Below are 16912 nucleotides of genomic sequence, written 5' to 3'. Positions count from 1 at the left end.
CCCTGTCAGGGACAGCCTTGACCTCTGTCTTTGTTTCACCCTGGAATGAGCCAGGGTGCTCGTCTCCCAGCCTCCAGGGGCACAAATCACTGAGGCATGGGATGAGGAAGAGAATGGCCTGGTTGTTGTCCACAAAGGGAGTGGAGATGGAGGCATTGCGGCCTTTCCTCTCTCTGGAGCTTAAGGCTGTGTCTGAATGGCCGTCCGGATGAAGGCCAGCCAAGGCCTCCCTGCCCATCCAGCTTCTGCCCTGGGCCCCTCCCTTGCTGGTCAGTTGGAGGCCTGGCTCACACAGGGCCGTGTCACCCAGGGTACGAATCTCAGCTTTGCCACTGAATAGCTGGTTTCACATATCTGAGCCTTATCTTTCATAAAACAACCTCCCATTCATTAGGAACTACTAGGAGCCGGAGTACTGATTGGGTGTTTTATATACACGATGACTCATCTTTATGACACACTTGGGGCAGCTATCCTCACCCCCATTTCACAGGTGAAAAATCGAGGCTCATGGTAAATGAAACCACTTCCCCAATGTCAAGAGATAGAAGCGGCTGAGCTGGGACTTGAGTCTGGATCTATTTGGGGTCACAAGCCCAGCTCCCAAGATAGCTATATAGATTGGATGAGATCATTGCCCAGGCCAAGGGCGCCGTAGAGAATGACACATTGAACATCACAGCTTCTCATTTTCATTTCATGACAATAAGCATTTTGGCAAATTGGGTTGTGGAATGAGCCTGGCCGAGGGTCAGTGGGGAGGAAGAACTTCTTGGGGACTTGGTGGGAGTTGGCAGACCCTTTGGCAGCCCCTACCCTCCAAGCCCCAGGGCCTAGATTTGCTCCTGGCCAGAGAGTTTTGTTTGAGAGTAAATATTGTTTTACCCTCCAGCTTAATCCAGACCAAGCTTATCTTTCCCACTGAAAGGCCTAGAGCCCAGAGAAAGTTAAGCCCTTTTCTGCTTTCCTAATTGCAGGCTTGGAGCTCTGCTTGGGGACATCAGCTCCCTGGAAAACCTGATAAGTGGTCTGGTATTTGGCAGTGGCAACAAAGAGGCTGGATCTGGGCTGGGCTGTCCAGCATTCCAGCCCCACACTGGGCTGGAGGGACCGTGCCGGAGAGAAGGCAGGCTGGGGCACAGGGGCTGGACCCAGGGGCCCCCCTTCTTCACAGGGCCTGCTACCCCAGCCCCAGGGCAGATCTAGTCGTGGTGGGGTAATGACTACTGTCCCCCGGTTTCATGCTGAGCCCCACTTGGCTGGAAAAGCAAAATGGGTCAGTGCACTGCCAGACCCCTCCTTCTCTCCGAGTTACCCAGTCTGCATCCCTCCTGCCTCTTCCTTTGAAGTGTGGACAGAACTGGTTCTTGTTCAGACCAGAGGCCCCACACTCCCCAGCACACGCCCCCGCCCCCAGTTTCTCTAAAGCAGGGCCACTAGAAGGGAGGGGTCCAGTCCCAGCAGGTTCCATGCCATCGAGGGTTGGGGATCCTTAAATAGTCCAAAGAGCCAGCCTGGGTTGAACGCAGCCCCTGCCTCCCCTCTCCTTATCCTTCCTGCCCAACTGCCAACTGGGAAGTGCCAGCCAGGCCAGACAAAGACCGGAAGGACAAACGATGTGCCCTCAGCCAGGTGCCAAGCGTCCAACTAGTTCTCCAGCTTGGTCCCATCTCACCATTTTCCTTTTTCTTCCCTGAGTTTTTCTAGAAGGATACTTGGAAAGAGAGGGGATGAGTGTCTGGGCTTTGCAATCAAGACAGACGTGGGTATAAATCCTTGCTCTGTTCTAGTCCTGTGGCCTGGGACAACTTACTTGCCTTCTCTGTGCCTCCGTTTGCTTGTCTGTAAAATAGGATCACAACGGTCCTCTCTACAACACTGTGATGTTGTAGAGAGGACTACATGAGATCATGAATGTAAAATGCTTAGCATAGTGCCTGACGAAGGTAGTAGCTACGAGGTTGGTTCTTCCCAGGGTACAAGGGGAGGTTTCGCTCAGAGACAAAGGCAGAGACATGGTTGATGTTTATGGGGCTAGATGAGCCCCTCCTCTTGAGGACCACCCTCTTCCCATACCCAGGGTACCTGGCTGCCATCTCTGGTTGGGGGTGGGGAGTGAAAGGTGGAACTACCATCTGTTGAGAAACAGTGGTGTGTCTTCCACTGTGCTAGGCCCACCCGTTTTACAGATGAGGAAACTGAGGCTCCGTGGTATGGAGTTCATCCAGGAGCTCAGAGCTGTCACAGTGGAGTGGGAACGCATCCCCACGCTTTCATCCAGGGCCCTCCTCCACCCCACTGAGCACCTCAACCCCCCTGTGAAACAGGCAGTAGTAGTGCCACCCCCATTCTGCAAGTGCGGGACCCAAGGCCCAGACACATCACCCATCTGGCCTGGAGCAGCGGGGTTGGCACAAACCCAGAGATGCCAGTTGGGGAAAGCCCAGCTCCTGTGAGCGAGCCCCTGAGGGGCCAATGCTGAGGTCTGTGAGTGAGGCATGCCAGCCCCCTCCTGGTCAGCAGCAAGCCCCGCCCCCAGCCCTGCGCGATGCACCTGCTCAGAGGGCTCTGAGGAATGGTGCCTCGTATCCAGGCAACAGGAGCAGCAGACTCGGTCCTGTTCAAGCCACAGGCCTACAAGTCAGGACAGAGCTCCTGCAGACCTCCCTGAAGTGGCTAATTTTCTGCTTTCCAGAAGGAAATAAACCCTGAGGAGTGCAGACTCCTTGGCTCCCCAGACCCTGGAGGGAGGGGGCTTCCAGCCACATCTCCTTGGACTTTCCTCCTGCGTTAGCCTTGTAAAAGCACCTCTGGGTACAGTCCCCTTCCATGCTGCTTCCTTTGCCCTAGTCAAGGGATTTGTCTACTAAAAATTTACATATTCTTCTTTCCACAGCCATAAAGAACAGGATGGTGGGACTCTGGAGTTGCCGTGCAGTCCCTGGGGTTGTCATAGAATCCTCAGGGCCCAACAAGTCTGGGGGTGTCCAGATCCCTGGGCTGTCACAGTGCACAAGACCACACAGGTCTTTTGGGTGCTGGAAAAAATTCTGGGCCACCATAAAATTCCCTGGACCAGCATGAAAGCCCGTTTCCACAGGTGCTGGGCTGCCCCCTGATCTCTGAGCCATGGAGACCCCTGTGATGCCAGAGGCCTGAGCCACCACAGAAGTTCTGTGCTGCTGTAGGACCATCTTCGAATGCAAATTCTCAGCTAACAAATCCTCCAACAACCCCAGCTATATGCTCTCCCTCCTAGCGCCTCATTCAAGCTGTTTTCCCACCTTTCTTGACCTCAGCTTTAACATTTCTTCTTCCAGGAAGCCCTCCCTGGTGTCTCCTGGGGTCTTGCTAGGTGCCACAGCACAGGTGTCATGTGCTCCCTGGGTTCTCCCTATTAGAACACTCAGCATACGGGACTGTCATTGCCTGACCATGAGTCTGTCTTCTCCACTAGACTGTGAACTGGAGGTCAGGGGCTGGGTGCCCAAAATGGGCAGATGGCCTTTAAATAATATTACTTGAATAAATACCTGTATGTATTAACTTACTAAGCACTTGATGGCTGTGTGACCTTGGGCAAGTTACTTCACCTCTCTGTGCCTCCGTTTCCTAATATGCACAATCAGGATACTAAGAATAACTATCTCATAAGGCTAGTATGAGGCTTAAGTAAGTTGTGTAAAGCACTTAAGATGGAGCCTGGCATATAGTAAGCACAATATACATATCTGCTGTTATTATTTATTTTTTAACCATTTTTGTGTGTGTGGTGAGAACGTTTAAGATCTACTCTCTCAGCAACCTTTAAGTACACAATACAGAATTGTTAACCATAGTCGCCATACTGTACATTAGATCCACAGAACTTATCCATCTTATAACTGGAAGCTTGTACCCTTTGATCAACATCTCCCCAATTCCCCTACCCCCAGCCCCAGGCCACCACCATCTACTCTCTATTTCCACGAGTTCAGCTCTTCCACATTCCACATGTAAGTGAGACCATACGGTATTTTTCTTTCTCTGTCTGGCTTACTTCACTCAGTATAATGCCTTCAACTTTCATCCATGTTGTTGCAAATGGTAGAATTTCTCTCTTTTTTATGGCTGCATATAAATACATGCTATTATTAAGTGTGTGTGCTCATTAGGCTTTCACCGGGTCTAGACTAGCAGCAAGGATGGAAAGGGGAGTCTCCCACTCCCTGGATTTAACACTAACTGCTGCAATAATACCACACACTAATATAGCACTTACTATGTGCCGGGTCTTCACGCTTTACACACAATCACTTTAACCAATCTCATAGCAACCTTATGAGTTTGGTGCATGCTATGGACTGAATTGTGACCTCCAAAATTCATATGCTGAAGCCCTGGCCCCCAATGTGACTGTATTTGGAGCCAGGGCCTTTATGGAGGTAGTTAAGGTTAGATGAGGTCATAAGGGTGGGGCCCTCATGCGATAGGATTGGTGTCCCTATAAGAAGAGGAAGAGCTACCAGAGGTCTCGATCTCTCTCCTCCCTCCCTCCCTCCCTCCCTGTCTCCACACAAAGAAAAGGCCATGTGAGGACACGGTGAGAAGGCAGTGGTCTGCAAGCCAGGAAGAGAAGCATCACCGGAAATCGAATTTTTTGGCACCTTGATCTTGGATCTCTCGACTCCAAAACTGTGAGAAAATAACTGCCTGTTGTTTCGGTCTCCCAGCCTGTCACATTTTGCTGTGGCAGCCACAGCAGGTTAAGACAGTGGAGTACTATACTCAGTTCTACTTAACACATGAACAGTGAGCTTAACGGACTTACCCAAGGTCACTCCAAGGTCACACCTGGTGAGTGGCAGAGCTGGGATGTGTATCACACACTGGCTCCCGAGTCCATGCTCTTAATCCCTCTCTGAACGTGCTTCCAAATCCAAGGACATGGGCTGGGTATCCCCGAGGCAAGTCGCCAGGCCTGAGCAGCATATATAGCCCACCCCAAAGAGAATGGATGGAGGAACTGGGCACATGTTAGCCAAGACTTTCAGGCTGCCTCCAAGACCCCACCTGCTATGCTCAGCCTCCCGAAGGCTGGTGGTGAGAAGAGGGACCCGGCCATAACCTGTGTGGTTACAAGCTAGTTGTGGCTACAGGTAGGCCGTCTTCAACCCAGTCTAGAGTCAGAGCTGCTCCACAATGGAATGGGTCCCCAGGTAAGGTGTTAAGCTCCCTGTCCCTGCAGGTATTCAAGTACTGCTGCTGGACCACCACTTACTGGTGATGTTTGGGGCAAATGAATAGAAAATGTAGATATACTCAACAGTTCCCTCCAGACTCAAGCAGCTGTGAAATATTTAAAGAGTCCCTGGAAACACTTCCCTATGAGCTCTGCCTGTTAAATCCTATTCATCTTTCAAGTTCCAACTCAGACATCACCTCCTCCAAGAAGTCTTCCTTGACTCACTCCCCCTCCAAATCCCATGTCCAGGTTGATGGCCTGTGTGGATCTTGTTGGCCAAACTAGTGGGTGGAAGTTATACTAGGAAGACAGAGTTTACCCCAATACAAAGACAAGTACCCCATCTTGTATTACAGTATCTACTACTGGAAATGTGGTGCAGGTGTTAAAAGATGGATTGGAAATCACAGAGACCCAGGGTTTAAATCCTGGCTTCCCCCACTTCCTAGCTGTGTGACTTTGGGTGAGTGCCTCAATCCCTCTGAGCTGCAATTTTCCCAGTGGTAAAATGATTCCATCTCAGAGGATGGAACCAAAAATCAAATGCCATCAGCAAGCCTGGCACTTATGTGATCGGCACTTGTCATGTGATCAGGACATGCAAATTTCCTTTAGTCTCCAGGGGATAGAAAGCTGCCTGACATGGGGTGTATTAAGGCAGATGTCAGAGGGGCATAGTGTGAGATTGGGTACAATCCTGTATTTGACTTCTGCAAAGATTACTTCTTGGGTCAGCCCGGTGGCTCAGGCGGTTGGAGCTCCATGCTCCTAACACCAAAAGCTGCTGGTTTGATTCCCACATGGGCCTGTGCCAGATGACTCAGTTGGTTGGAGCGCGGGCTCTCAACCACAAGGTTGCTGGTTCGACTCCTTGATTCCCGCAAGGGATGGTGGGTGGTGCCCCCTGCAACTAACCACGGCAACTGGACCTAGACCTGAGCTGCACCCTCCACAACTAAGATTGAAAGGACAACAACTTGACTTGGAAAAAGTCCTGGATGTACACACACTGTTTCCCAATAAAGTCCTGTTCCCCTTTCCCAAATTAAAAAAAAAAAAAGAAAGAAAGATTACTTCTTGTACTTTACTGCAGTGAGGTAAAGATTGCGCTCAGGGTCTCTATGAGTTTTTCCAACTCTAAAAAAATTACACTTACGAGTTGGCCTTGGCTGGCCAAGGGAAGACAGGCATATCACTGAGTGGACAGTCTCCACCTCCCTCCACCAGGCTATAAAAAACTGGAGCCCACACATGATGTATGATCCATTTATATGAAATGTCCAGAAAAGGCAAAATCTATAGAGAGAGAGCAGATTGGTGGTGGGCTGGGGCGAGGGGTGGGAACAGGAACTGAAGGCAAATGGGTACCAGATTTCTTTTGGGGCTAATGGAAATATTCTAAAATTAGATTTAGTGATGGTTGCACAACTGTAAATTTACTACAAATCATTGAATCATACCCTTAAAATGAGCGAATTTTATGGTGTGTATAAAGTCTACCTCCATAAAGCTATTAAAAAGCACCAAAACAATACCACCGTCAACAAAGCAGGAGTCCAGAGGGGCCAACGGCATGGTTGAGGGCAATGGCCACACCGTGGGGTGGCAGTGGCAGGCTGACCTGAGGTCATTGCCAGTCTTGTCACCCCTTCTCTACCTGTGGTTTCACACTGGCACTTTCTTGTTATTTCTTGCCCAGTAAGGTCTGAGGAAAGGAAACAGACCCACCAGCCCACCTCTTTAAAAACCTGAGGTGAACCCCAGGCGATGTGAGGAGGGGGGCGTTCTTCAAAAGGATGAGGGGTCTGGGGCGGGTACAGCCTGAGGGGGGAGGTCTGTAGGAGACTGGGTCTCCCAGAAGCCTTTGGAAACTGGGCTGGGGGGCAGCTTAGGAAATCTTTTGGTTTAGGGTCTCTGACTGAGGATTAAAACCCAAGATTTAGTCTGGCCTTGCCTCTAAGGCACTGGTAGGTCTGTTTGAGGGGGAGGCAATGAAACTAATCCAGTACTGAGTTCCTACTATGTGCCAGGGAAAGACTGACATTTACCCTGGGGAATGTGACTGGCTGGGAGACCTGTATGGCTCCTGGTCTGTGCACTGTGGAGAGACTTGATTTGCTCATGGTTGTAAAGATGTCTGATTTAAACCTCTCTAAAAGTGAGAGGTTATTTATCAAACCCATTTTAGCCAAATGGGTTACCAGAGCTCTGGAAGGTAAGTCACTTGCCTGAGGCCACACAGTAGGTGGCAAGGGTCAGATCTGAACCCAGGGTTTGTACAAAGCAGGACAATAACTTGCAGTGCAATCTGAACATTGCTCTGTTAATTGGTAGTGAGAGCCCCATCCCTAGAGGTATGTAAGCAGAGGCTCAATGACCACCTCTCAAGGAGTCAACATAGATGACCTTGAAACCCCGTCCAGTCCAGTTAGTCCGTGAGGCCACAAATTCTTGCTGATTATTTCCCTCGAGAGTTAAAACTATACTCAGAGTAAAGCAGAAAGGCAGAGGCCTTCTGAGGGAGAAGACCGAGTGGGCAGGGCCTAGCTGGCACCTCCTCAGTTGGAACCACAGCTGCTCTGAACACACCACAAATCAGCACTGATTGTTGCTTGGGGCTAATGTGATACTTGAATGCATATGGCCAGGACAGAGCAGGCATCCCAGGGCTCCAAGCAACAGTACTTGAGCCTAAGGTAGCCCCAGGAGTGGGTGCAGAGGAGCTGCCAAGCCAAAGTGGCTGCCCAGTCAGTCAAACGGGACCATATCTGGCCCTCTAGTCAGCAGCCTGTTTCATACCTGCCCCACCCGCTGCCCTGCGGGGGCACCCCACCTTCCCTCTCCCCAGTGCCGGCTTCCCCAAGGACTCAGGATCCTGGCTGCAGTTTGCTAGTTCCCTCTTCTCAGCCCTGGACTCACCACAGGATGAGCTCATAGGAGGCCCCTTCCCAAACAAGAGCCCTGGGCCTGGGAGAGGCCCCAGCTGCCTTTCACGTGTCTGCCTGGCCCTGGGAAGGCAAGGAGGAGGCTGAGGCCTCTGAAGGAGGATGGGCGTCTGAGGAAGGGGCTGGGCTGGGCTGGGAGCTTCCCCAGCCACCTCTCCTCCAAGGGGCTCCCAAGCCAGCACTGACAAGGGGAGGACAGGGGCGCTCCTGACCCACACTGGCACCTACCCAGGCCCCTCCAGGCCCCCTCCCAACCCACCAAGCTCTACCCGCAGAAGGGTCCAGGTTTGCTCTTGCATTTCTCGGTGCTTCTACTCCAGGTCAAGAACTCAAACATGCAGATGGTACCTAAGTCTCCTCCACACCCGAGACAGTAGTAAATGGAGATGGGGTGGAAGGCATGAACGCAGACACTAATTACAGTGCAAGGCAGTCACAGAGTGCTTCTGAGGTACTAAGACAGAGAGGGGCAGAGATGGCCCCCTGGGCTCCAGAACTCCATCGCCTCAGGTCCCCTGAGGAAATGTTCTAGCAACAGGGCGGGGCTCCTCCAGGACCCAGGGTGTCCCAGCCTCACGCTGCCTCCTTCTCCCCATCCACCGCAGGCTCCAGAAGACAGCTTGTCACCCGCTGTGGTCCAGGGCCCTTCACGTCAATCATTCATCCTCCCCACCACCTTCCCACGGTGCAGATCTCCCCACCTTCGCTGCATAAACCCTTCCATGGCTCCCCAGAACTGCTGAGGAACAAGCCAGACTCCGAGCACAAGAGGCCTTTTGATTATCCCCTCGCTTCCCGATGCCTTCTTCTCACCCTACCCCAGCGGCACCAGCGTAACTCCTGCAATGCTTCTGCTCCATCGTGCCCCAGGGACTTTGCATGTGCTGATTCCTCTGCCAGGAATCTACTCCCCTCCTCCAAGTCACACACAGATGTCTTTGTCCACCTCTAAGTCATTCATAATCCAAGCCTTGCCCAGCACCTCCCCCTTCCCCAGCATGGGCTCTGGCACCCCTTCTCTGGGCTGTCACATCACAGGGTATTAGATGGCCTGTGGCCTGCCGGTTGCTCTCAGTGATTCTCAAACTTGAGCTTGCCTCAGAATCCCCTGTAGGGCTTATCAAAGCCCAAATGGCTGGACCTCACCCCGCAGTCTCCAGTTCATCATGTCTGGGGCAGGAGTCCGAAAACCCTCATTTCCAAGTTCCCAGGCAAGGCTGATGCTGCTAGTCTGAGGACCACATTTGAGAACCGCTAGTGAAACCCTAAGTCCTTTGAGGTCCATCGCGTATGATTTGTCACCTCCGGTCTCTGCAAGAATCTGGTCCATAGTTGGTGCTCAATAAACAAAAGAATGAAAGGTATTGATTCATCTGTTGGAGTTGAAGTGGGCGGCAGGAGAATTGACTGAGATGGTCTTTCCTGATGAGTTTGCTCTGCTGTGGGCATTCTCTCTTCCCTTTCCTAAGACGGTGGCTAAGTCATTGGGTCCTACGCCTTGGGGCTGCTGTTTTCCAAGGCCAGGCATGGAGGTTGCTGGCCTAGGAATATAGTCCACCATCTGGTCTTTGGAAATGTCTCACTGGGCATTAGGCTGGAGCCCCCGGAGGTGGAGGGGTGAGAACCAGTGAGGGAAGGGCAGAGGCAGCAGACCTGGGGAGAGGGTTGGGAAGACGGTTTGGAGTCAGCAGGAGAAGGGGATTTTGTGGGAGCCCAGAGCTCCAAGCTCAAGTACCCTGATCCTCTGCAGAACAGCCCTCCCAAGAGGTGACAGAACTTCAGCTATCTTGGGGTGACTGAGAAAGGCTGGGAGTCTAGACAGCCAAACTCCTAGCTTACCAGTGCCACCAGAGACCTCACTGTGCCCAGGTTGGCATGGAAACGGCCACTGCCCTTTGGGACCCTGAGACTTGGCAAAGGAGCCTTTTTGTGGGGTCCTGAGTGGACTGAAGTCCAGTAGCCTCCCCCCCAATGTTCTGGGTCCCAAAAAGGCCACCAAGACTCCTACACGATCCTAGGGCTCAAGACTCCTTCCTCCCAAGCATGACAGGGATCGAATGGGCAGAGGAGCTCGGTGACAGATCAAGCCTGATCTAAAGAAATAAAGGCAGACGGCACATCTTGCACCCTAGTGCTAGTAAAACTCAAACCTGCTGCAAGTCCATTAGCACCAATGAGGCACCGGGCTGCATGCTGGTCCCCGGCCTCCTCCGAATGAGGGAAGGAGTGTGGCGGCGGCAGAAGGCGCAGGTGTGGAAGTGCAGATTGTCAGAGGTGGAATGATTGTCCTGCCAGGGGCATGGAAGCTTGCGCTGGACTGAGCCCTGGGCTCCACGACAAAAGAGGGGACCTGGGCATGTGGCCAGACACTGTCTGTGAGCCTGTCCCAAATGTGGCATACCTCGGGCCACCCCCAGGACTCCAGGACACAGCACTGGAGACCCTCAAGACTTGGAGCAAACCAGAGCCAGAAATAACAGGTTGCCCTGAGGTCACAGGCCACCCCTGGTTCCAATGGGACCATTGGGACACGAGGCTCAGGACTTTAGGCTTGGATGGCAAGTGAATACAACAGCTACCTGGCCACTGTTTCCCCTTGATCTGTCCCCTGCCCTTAGGGAGAAAAAAAGGATAAAAATTCCAGACTTGGAAAGCTCCACATTCAAAGAGAACGTTGTTGGGGAAAGGGAAAATTTTTGTCTTAAAAACGCAAAGCAGTCTGCAAAAATCTGTCTGGGAGAGAGAAGTTTAGCTAACAAATAGCTTAAAGGGTCATTAAATATATCATCATCATCCTTTCTTGAGCATTTCCCACGTGCCCAGAGCCCTGCTCCTGGTTTTAGCACCCATTATTTCATCTAAGGCTCATCACAGCCCAATGAGTTGGGTGCTATTAGTGCTATCGCTTTCTAGATGAGAAAATAGAATCCGAGACAGATTAAATAACATGCCCAAGGTCACCCAGCCTAGGAGCTGGGGTCTAAATTCTCGTGTCTGACAGCAAACTCCCATCCTTAGATCAGGGCACACACCACGCTGCCTCCTGCAACTGAAATGAGGAACTGACAAGTTCAAAAGCCACTTGTTTGGCGTTCACTCCGTGACTCGAAAACTACTAATTGTATACAGGAGCCAAAATCAAATTGTCACCGGACAACACACTCAGAGCCTGGTGTCTCCAACCACCTTGGAAACTTGGACCAAGGCTAAGAAAGCCTCTGTTACAGTGAATCCACCGTAATCCGGTCATCTGTCCATCCATTCACCAACCACTGACTGAAGCCCCTGCCTGCAAGGCTCTGTGCTGGATGCAAGCGACTACAGAGGGTGAGACTACCCAGCCACCAGGAAAGCACCAGGTAAGCACAAGGCACATTGGATCCCTCCGCACCTTCCAATCTGCAAATTTGCAGGCTTTTTGTCCTCCAGTGATATCCCAAACTCCTTGCAATTGGGGATCCAAACAGGCATTAAAGGGGGTGAGCATGAAATAGCCCTGTCATCCAGGCCCGGTGGCAAGCCATTCTTCCTCTTCAGAATACTTTACTTTGCACAATGCTGAACCAGAACTTGGCAATCCAATCCATCGCTTTGGTTTGTCCAGGTACAAGGCCAGACCAGTTAATTGTGGTGGTTCTCTGGCATTTCACTGGGGCCTTAGCCCCAAGATGGAAAGGGAGGGGTTGGTTATCCAAAGTTCCAGGAGCCATGGGAAGCAGGGGTGGGATTTCTCCCCAGGGCTCCAGCCTACAGACCTGAGCACATTCATGCTTGGTATGAAGTCCTTTGGCCAGTGGTATTGGTGGGGCCAGCTGGAGGGCAGAGGCGATGCCCCAAAGTCAGCCTGAGCCGTGGGGAGCAGGCAGCTTAGGTATCCCGTTCAGCAGGATCCCATGTACCTCTCAGAGGCCCAGGCACACAGCAAGTGCTCAATAAATATCTGATGAATGAATGAATTAATGTGATTGTGAGGGAGACGTTCTACCCCCTTTTGGAGATAGGAGGGGCGTGACTTCGGCCCCATCACCAAATTTTGGGGGACATGGACATAGGCTGCCCTATAGGCACCTACACACCAAAGAGTCCATTGAGGATTCCTCCCACAGAGTTATAAAGATGAGCGTATAAAGAGAACAGCATCAGTGCTTATCACTAAGTACTAACCCTCTGGCAAGAACACTGTTAAACGCTTTATCTCATTTAGCCATCTCATTTAAGGCTCACGTCAGTACTGTGAGATATGTAGTATTATTATCACCAATTTATAGAGGAGAAAACTGAGGCTCAGAGGGCCACAGTCACATGACTAGAAGAGCTGGAATATGAACCCAGGTCTGACTTGGAATAAAAAGCTTAAAGCTAGAAGGGGCCTCGCCCTTCATCTTACGAACAACAAACTATCGGACAGGGAGGCTAATGACATCAGTAGCAGAGCTGGGATAATAACCCATGTCTTCTGATTTCCAGCTGAGGGTCTGCCTGGAGGCCTGCTGCTTGCAAAACTGGAAGTGAATGCGCTTTCTAAATTCTGTGAAGAACCTCGGAGATAGGAGTGGAGTATTAATTACTCTTGGTCCCTGTGCAGCATCTTCTCTCTAAAGAGACCCTCCAAAATTCCATTTCCTGAGGCTGGAGAGGGAAGAAAAGGAAAATGGAAGCGCTACCAACTCCAAACACACTGTGGTTGAAGGCAGTCTTGAAGAAGGCCACAGGCCTGCATGGCCAAGCCTGGAGGCCTGCAGGGAAGAAGCTGACTGCGTTCATCTCACTTCCCGCCGGACACAGTCTTCCAAGCCCCACGGTCCCAACTCCAGGCCTTTGCTTTCACTGTTTCACTGTTTCTTCCTCCTGTGATGTCCTTCCCAGCATCCTCGCCTGTCCCATATGCCACCCAGTTTCACAGCCAGTTCAAATGCACTACATTCCCTGGTCTCCCACCACCGCCCCCACCCAGAAGCGGCCTCTGAATGTCATCTTGGAATTCCCAAGCCTTCTTTTACATTTATGCTCTAAACCCTTTCATTCCCTACCTTGGATGCCAGGGATTTACTTCCATGCCTGTCTCCCTGACCACGGGCCAGAAGGCCCTGAGGAGCCTCTTGCGGACCTCTGAGGTGCTGCTGAATGAACAGAGAATGACCGGGAGTGGAAGTTGGCCAATACTTGTTGCTTACCTGTGCACACCCCCTGACCAGGTTTGCACAGAGATCTCTAACCATGGCCTTTCCTCCCTCTGCAGGACACATCACAAGCTGCATCTTCAACTCTGTCCTAGCTGCTGAGGATCGAGTCAATCTAGTGGTCAAAAAGGGACCACAGTGACCTAGCGGTCATCTCTGCCGATCATTCATAAGCGGGGACTTTAAAACATAATGTGGAAAGTAACCAACAAACATCCACCAAGTCTGACTATGGTTTGGCACTGAATGACACACTGGACAAGAGGTTGGGGGCAAGACAGGCAGAGGGAGTGTCTGCCCTCGGCAGATCTTCCAGAGGAGAAGGCAGGGAGCCCCCCTCTCAATCCCCAGCGAAAGAAATGGTGTCTGGCATATGGTAAGAACGCAACAGCCACTGGCTGAACACATGAATTACTCCTCACTGCCCTGCGAGCACTGAGCATACCATATAAGGCAGGGTGATGCTGAATGCTGAGTTGTCTGCGTGGTGAGTCAGAGCTGCAGAATCCACAGGCAAGAGAGATCCAGAGAGAGAGAGAGGAGGGGAGACTGGTGAAGAGCCAGGAGGTTTGTGGTTGACCAAAATCAAGCAAAGGACAGATCTTCAAAAACACTTGGCCACAGTTGCCTGGGAGGCAGCCGCGTACACTGTGGTTTCCTATCTTTTTTTTTTCTGCAGAGCAATCGTTTTTCAAAGGAAATCATACACTGCACCCTAAATACATAACAGAGCTGCCACAGTGTATATCGGCGGCGGTTACGAGGCTGGCCTGCGCACCTATGTCCTGGAACCCCACACAGGCCCTGGGGCCCCTTGAGGATGAGTCTCCTGCTGGTCAGTGACTGTCTCCTCTCTTTCCCCTTCCCTCTGAGAGGTCTCAGGGGAGGCTGTGGTTCCTCCTCTGGGAAGGGGGCTGTCATAGGCCTGGACTTCCGGGAGGCCACCTATGGCACAGACATGCTAGCGTAGCTCAAGAAACTTTCCCAAGAGATAAGCGAATGGGGGTGAAGGGAAAAAGAAAAAGGTCCTTCGAGCAAGTGGAGGGAAACCCAAGGCAGCCAGATATGGGGTGGCAGAGATAGTGGGGTAGCTGCTAAGAAGCGCAGAGACTCAATATGGGAAGGACTTTGGGGACAATCCTTTTGAAAAGTGAAGCACCACCTGCGGATCCATCGTGGTGTGTGAGCACACGCGTGCACACTCACACATATACGTGCATAAATCAAGCTTTCAGATACCAGATCCACGGAAACTGAGGTGCACCTGTCAGAGGCCATCCCTGGGGCTGTAAGTCACAGGAAGGACCTCAGCCCTCCTGCTTACTCCATGCCCGCCACCCCGTACCCTGGCACCAACAGAGAGCATCTGTGGTTTTGTCTGCCCAGCACTCCCTCCTACTTCTTCTGAAAATAAGGTTTTCCTTTTGGGGTAGCAGCCCTCTCATACTTTCAAGCCCACTCTCCCAACCCACAACACACACCCCTCACCACCCACCACCCATCACTGAGCTAGTCTGGCCAATCGGCCTATTCTTTCCTCCTGGTGTCAGTGATTGGTTAGAGGTGGTCATGTGACCCCAAACCATCCAATAAGCTTCAACTCTGGGACTTTTGTTGGAACTCCTGGGAAGAAGTTCTCCCTCCCTTGGATTTGAAGCGAGCAGGATGTCAGTCTGGAGCTGCTGTTCAGTGCCTCACTGCCATGCAGAGTGCCTGTCGGGGACTACAGCTCACAGGAAGGAAGCAGAGGGCACAGACATAGGCATCATTTGAGCCTTGGATTCAGCCCTGACTTGGACACCAATAAACAGGCTACAAATTGCCAACATATTAGAAACCAATGAAAAGCTAATAAGTTGCCTGTCTTGCTTAATTGGGTTTGAGTTGAGTATTGACTCCCAAATGATGCAGGATCTGACCTTAGCTCGGCCTTTGCCCAGCCTCTCATCACCCCCACCCCTATAGCCAGCCTTCACTTCAGGCCTATCATTGCTTCTTACTGACCTGGGCAGCAGCTCCAGCCTTCCCCTCAAGCCCTAGAACTGGGCACAGGACAGCAGCCTCCTGGGCTGGCCTGTACCCCAGCCTTCCCAGCTGTCTGGCTCCTCCGAGGGTTCTGTTTTGGCTGCTCAAGTGAGACACCTCCAGCCTTGGCTCAACTACTCACTCTGCCCCACCTCTCACTGTCCTGCCTTATTGACCTTTGGTTCTGCTGAGGGCGACAGACACTAAACAATGAATGAGGGCCTGGGATCCAGCCACCCTTGAGCTTGGGGCTAGAAGAGTCACCCCAGGGCGTTGGTCCAGTCTCAGAGAGACCTACCATGGGACAGGCTGTGGGATGTAGCAGGAAGCTACTGGGCTCAGGTGTCAAGCAGGCCCGGAAAGATTCCTGGACCTCTTACCTGCTGCATCACCATGAGCAAGTTGCCCTCTCTAAGTTTCATAATCCACAACTTTAAAGTGGCGATCATACCCCCACACACCTAATAGGAGGACAAAAATCCACAAAAATGACAGAAAATACGGAGCCACAAGAATGCTCACTCATGCCTGGTGGGAATGCAAAATGGTGCAGCCACTTTGGAAGACAGCTTGGCAGTAAAAATTCTAAATATACTCTTACCATACACTTCAGCAGTCATGCTCCTAGGTATTTACCCAAAAGGTTAAGACGTACATCCATACAAAACCTGCTCGTGAATGTTTATAGCTGCTTTATTCATAATCACCCCAAACTAGAAGGTACCAAGATGTTCTCAACAGGTGAATGGATAAACAAACTATGGCACATCCGATGGAATATTATTCAGCGATAAAAAGGAGATACCAAGCCATGGAAAGATGTGGAGGAACTTTAAACGCATATCATTAAGTGAAAGAAGCCAGTCTGAAAAGGCTACCTACTGTATGATTTCAATTATATGACACTGGAAAAGGCAAAACTATGGAAGCAGTGAAAAGATCATTGGTTGCGAGGGAGAAGAAGAGAGGGAGGAAGGGAGAGAGGATGAAACAAGGGGGGTGGTTCATCTTATGTGGCAAGGTGGAGGGTCCCCAAAATCCATTTTCCTCTTCTTCCACTGAAATAGAATTATAATTGGGCAGGTAGCCACCCAGAATAAAGACGCTAATTTCCAGCTTCTCTTGCAGCTAGGTGTGTCATATATGTACATTGTGGCCAGTGGGACATGAATGGAAACGACACAGGTACCCTCTTAAAGGAAGGGGTGCCCTCTCCTTTTTCGATGTGCCCTTCTTGCTGAGTAGGATAGAGAGACTGTCGTGGGCCATGGTGGACCATGTAGACAAGCGATGGTGAAGCCACAGGACAGAAGGAAATTGGGTCCCTAATGTTTCTGTGTAGAAGAGTCCCTTTTGCTCAGGATTTATCTTAGAGAAAAATCAACTGCACTTTTGTTTAAGAAACTGTTATTTTGGTCACACATGACCAAACCCATATTCTGACTAATGCAAGGACCATCAAGGATTGTTCTGAGGATTCCACATAATATAAAGCATCTTCACACATTCATTCATTCAACAAATAATGTCCAGTTTAC

At 51.1% G+C, this 16912-nt stretch overlaps 1 protein-coding gene across 5 annotated transcripts in view; it reads right to left on the bottom strand.

Annotated features, from left to right (window-relative positions):
* The window catches only part of TSPAN18 (tetraspanin 18), a 181034-nt gene that overhangs the window by 42924 nt on the left and 121198 nt on the right, over positions 1-16912 (bottom strand). The gene's annotated exons all lie outside the window — the stretch shown is intronic.

The sequence above is a fragment of the Rhinolophus sinicus genome, chromosome 14 (assembly GCF_057876585.1).
Source record: "Rhinolophus sinicus isolate RSI-liver-muscle chromosome 14, RSI-T2T, whole genome shotgun sequence".
Taxonomy (NCBI): domain Eukaryota; kingdom Metazoa; phylum Chordata; class Mammalia; order Chiroptera; family Rhinolophidae; genus Rhinolophus; species Rhinolophus sinicus.
The sequence above is the reverse complement of the archived record's forward strand: the minus strand, read 5'-3'. Positions and strand labels throughout refer to the sequence as shown.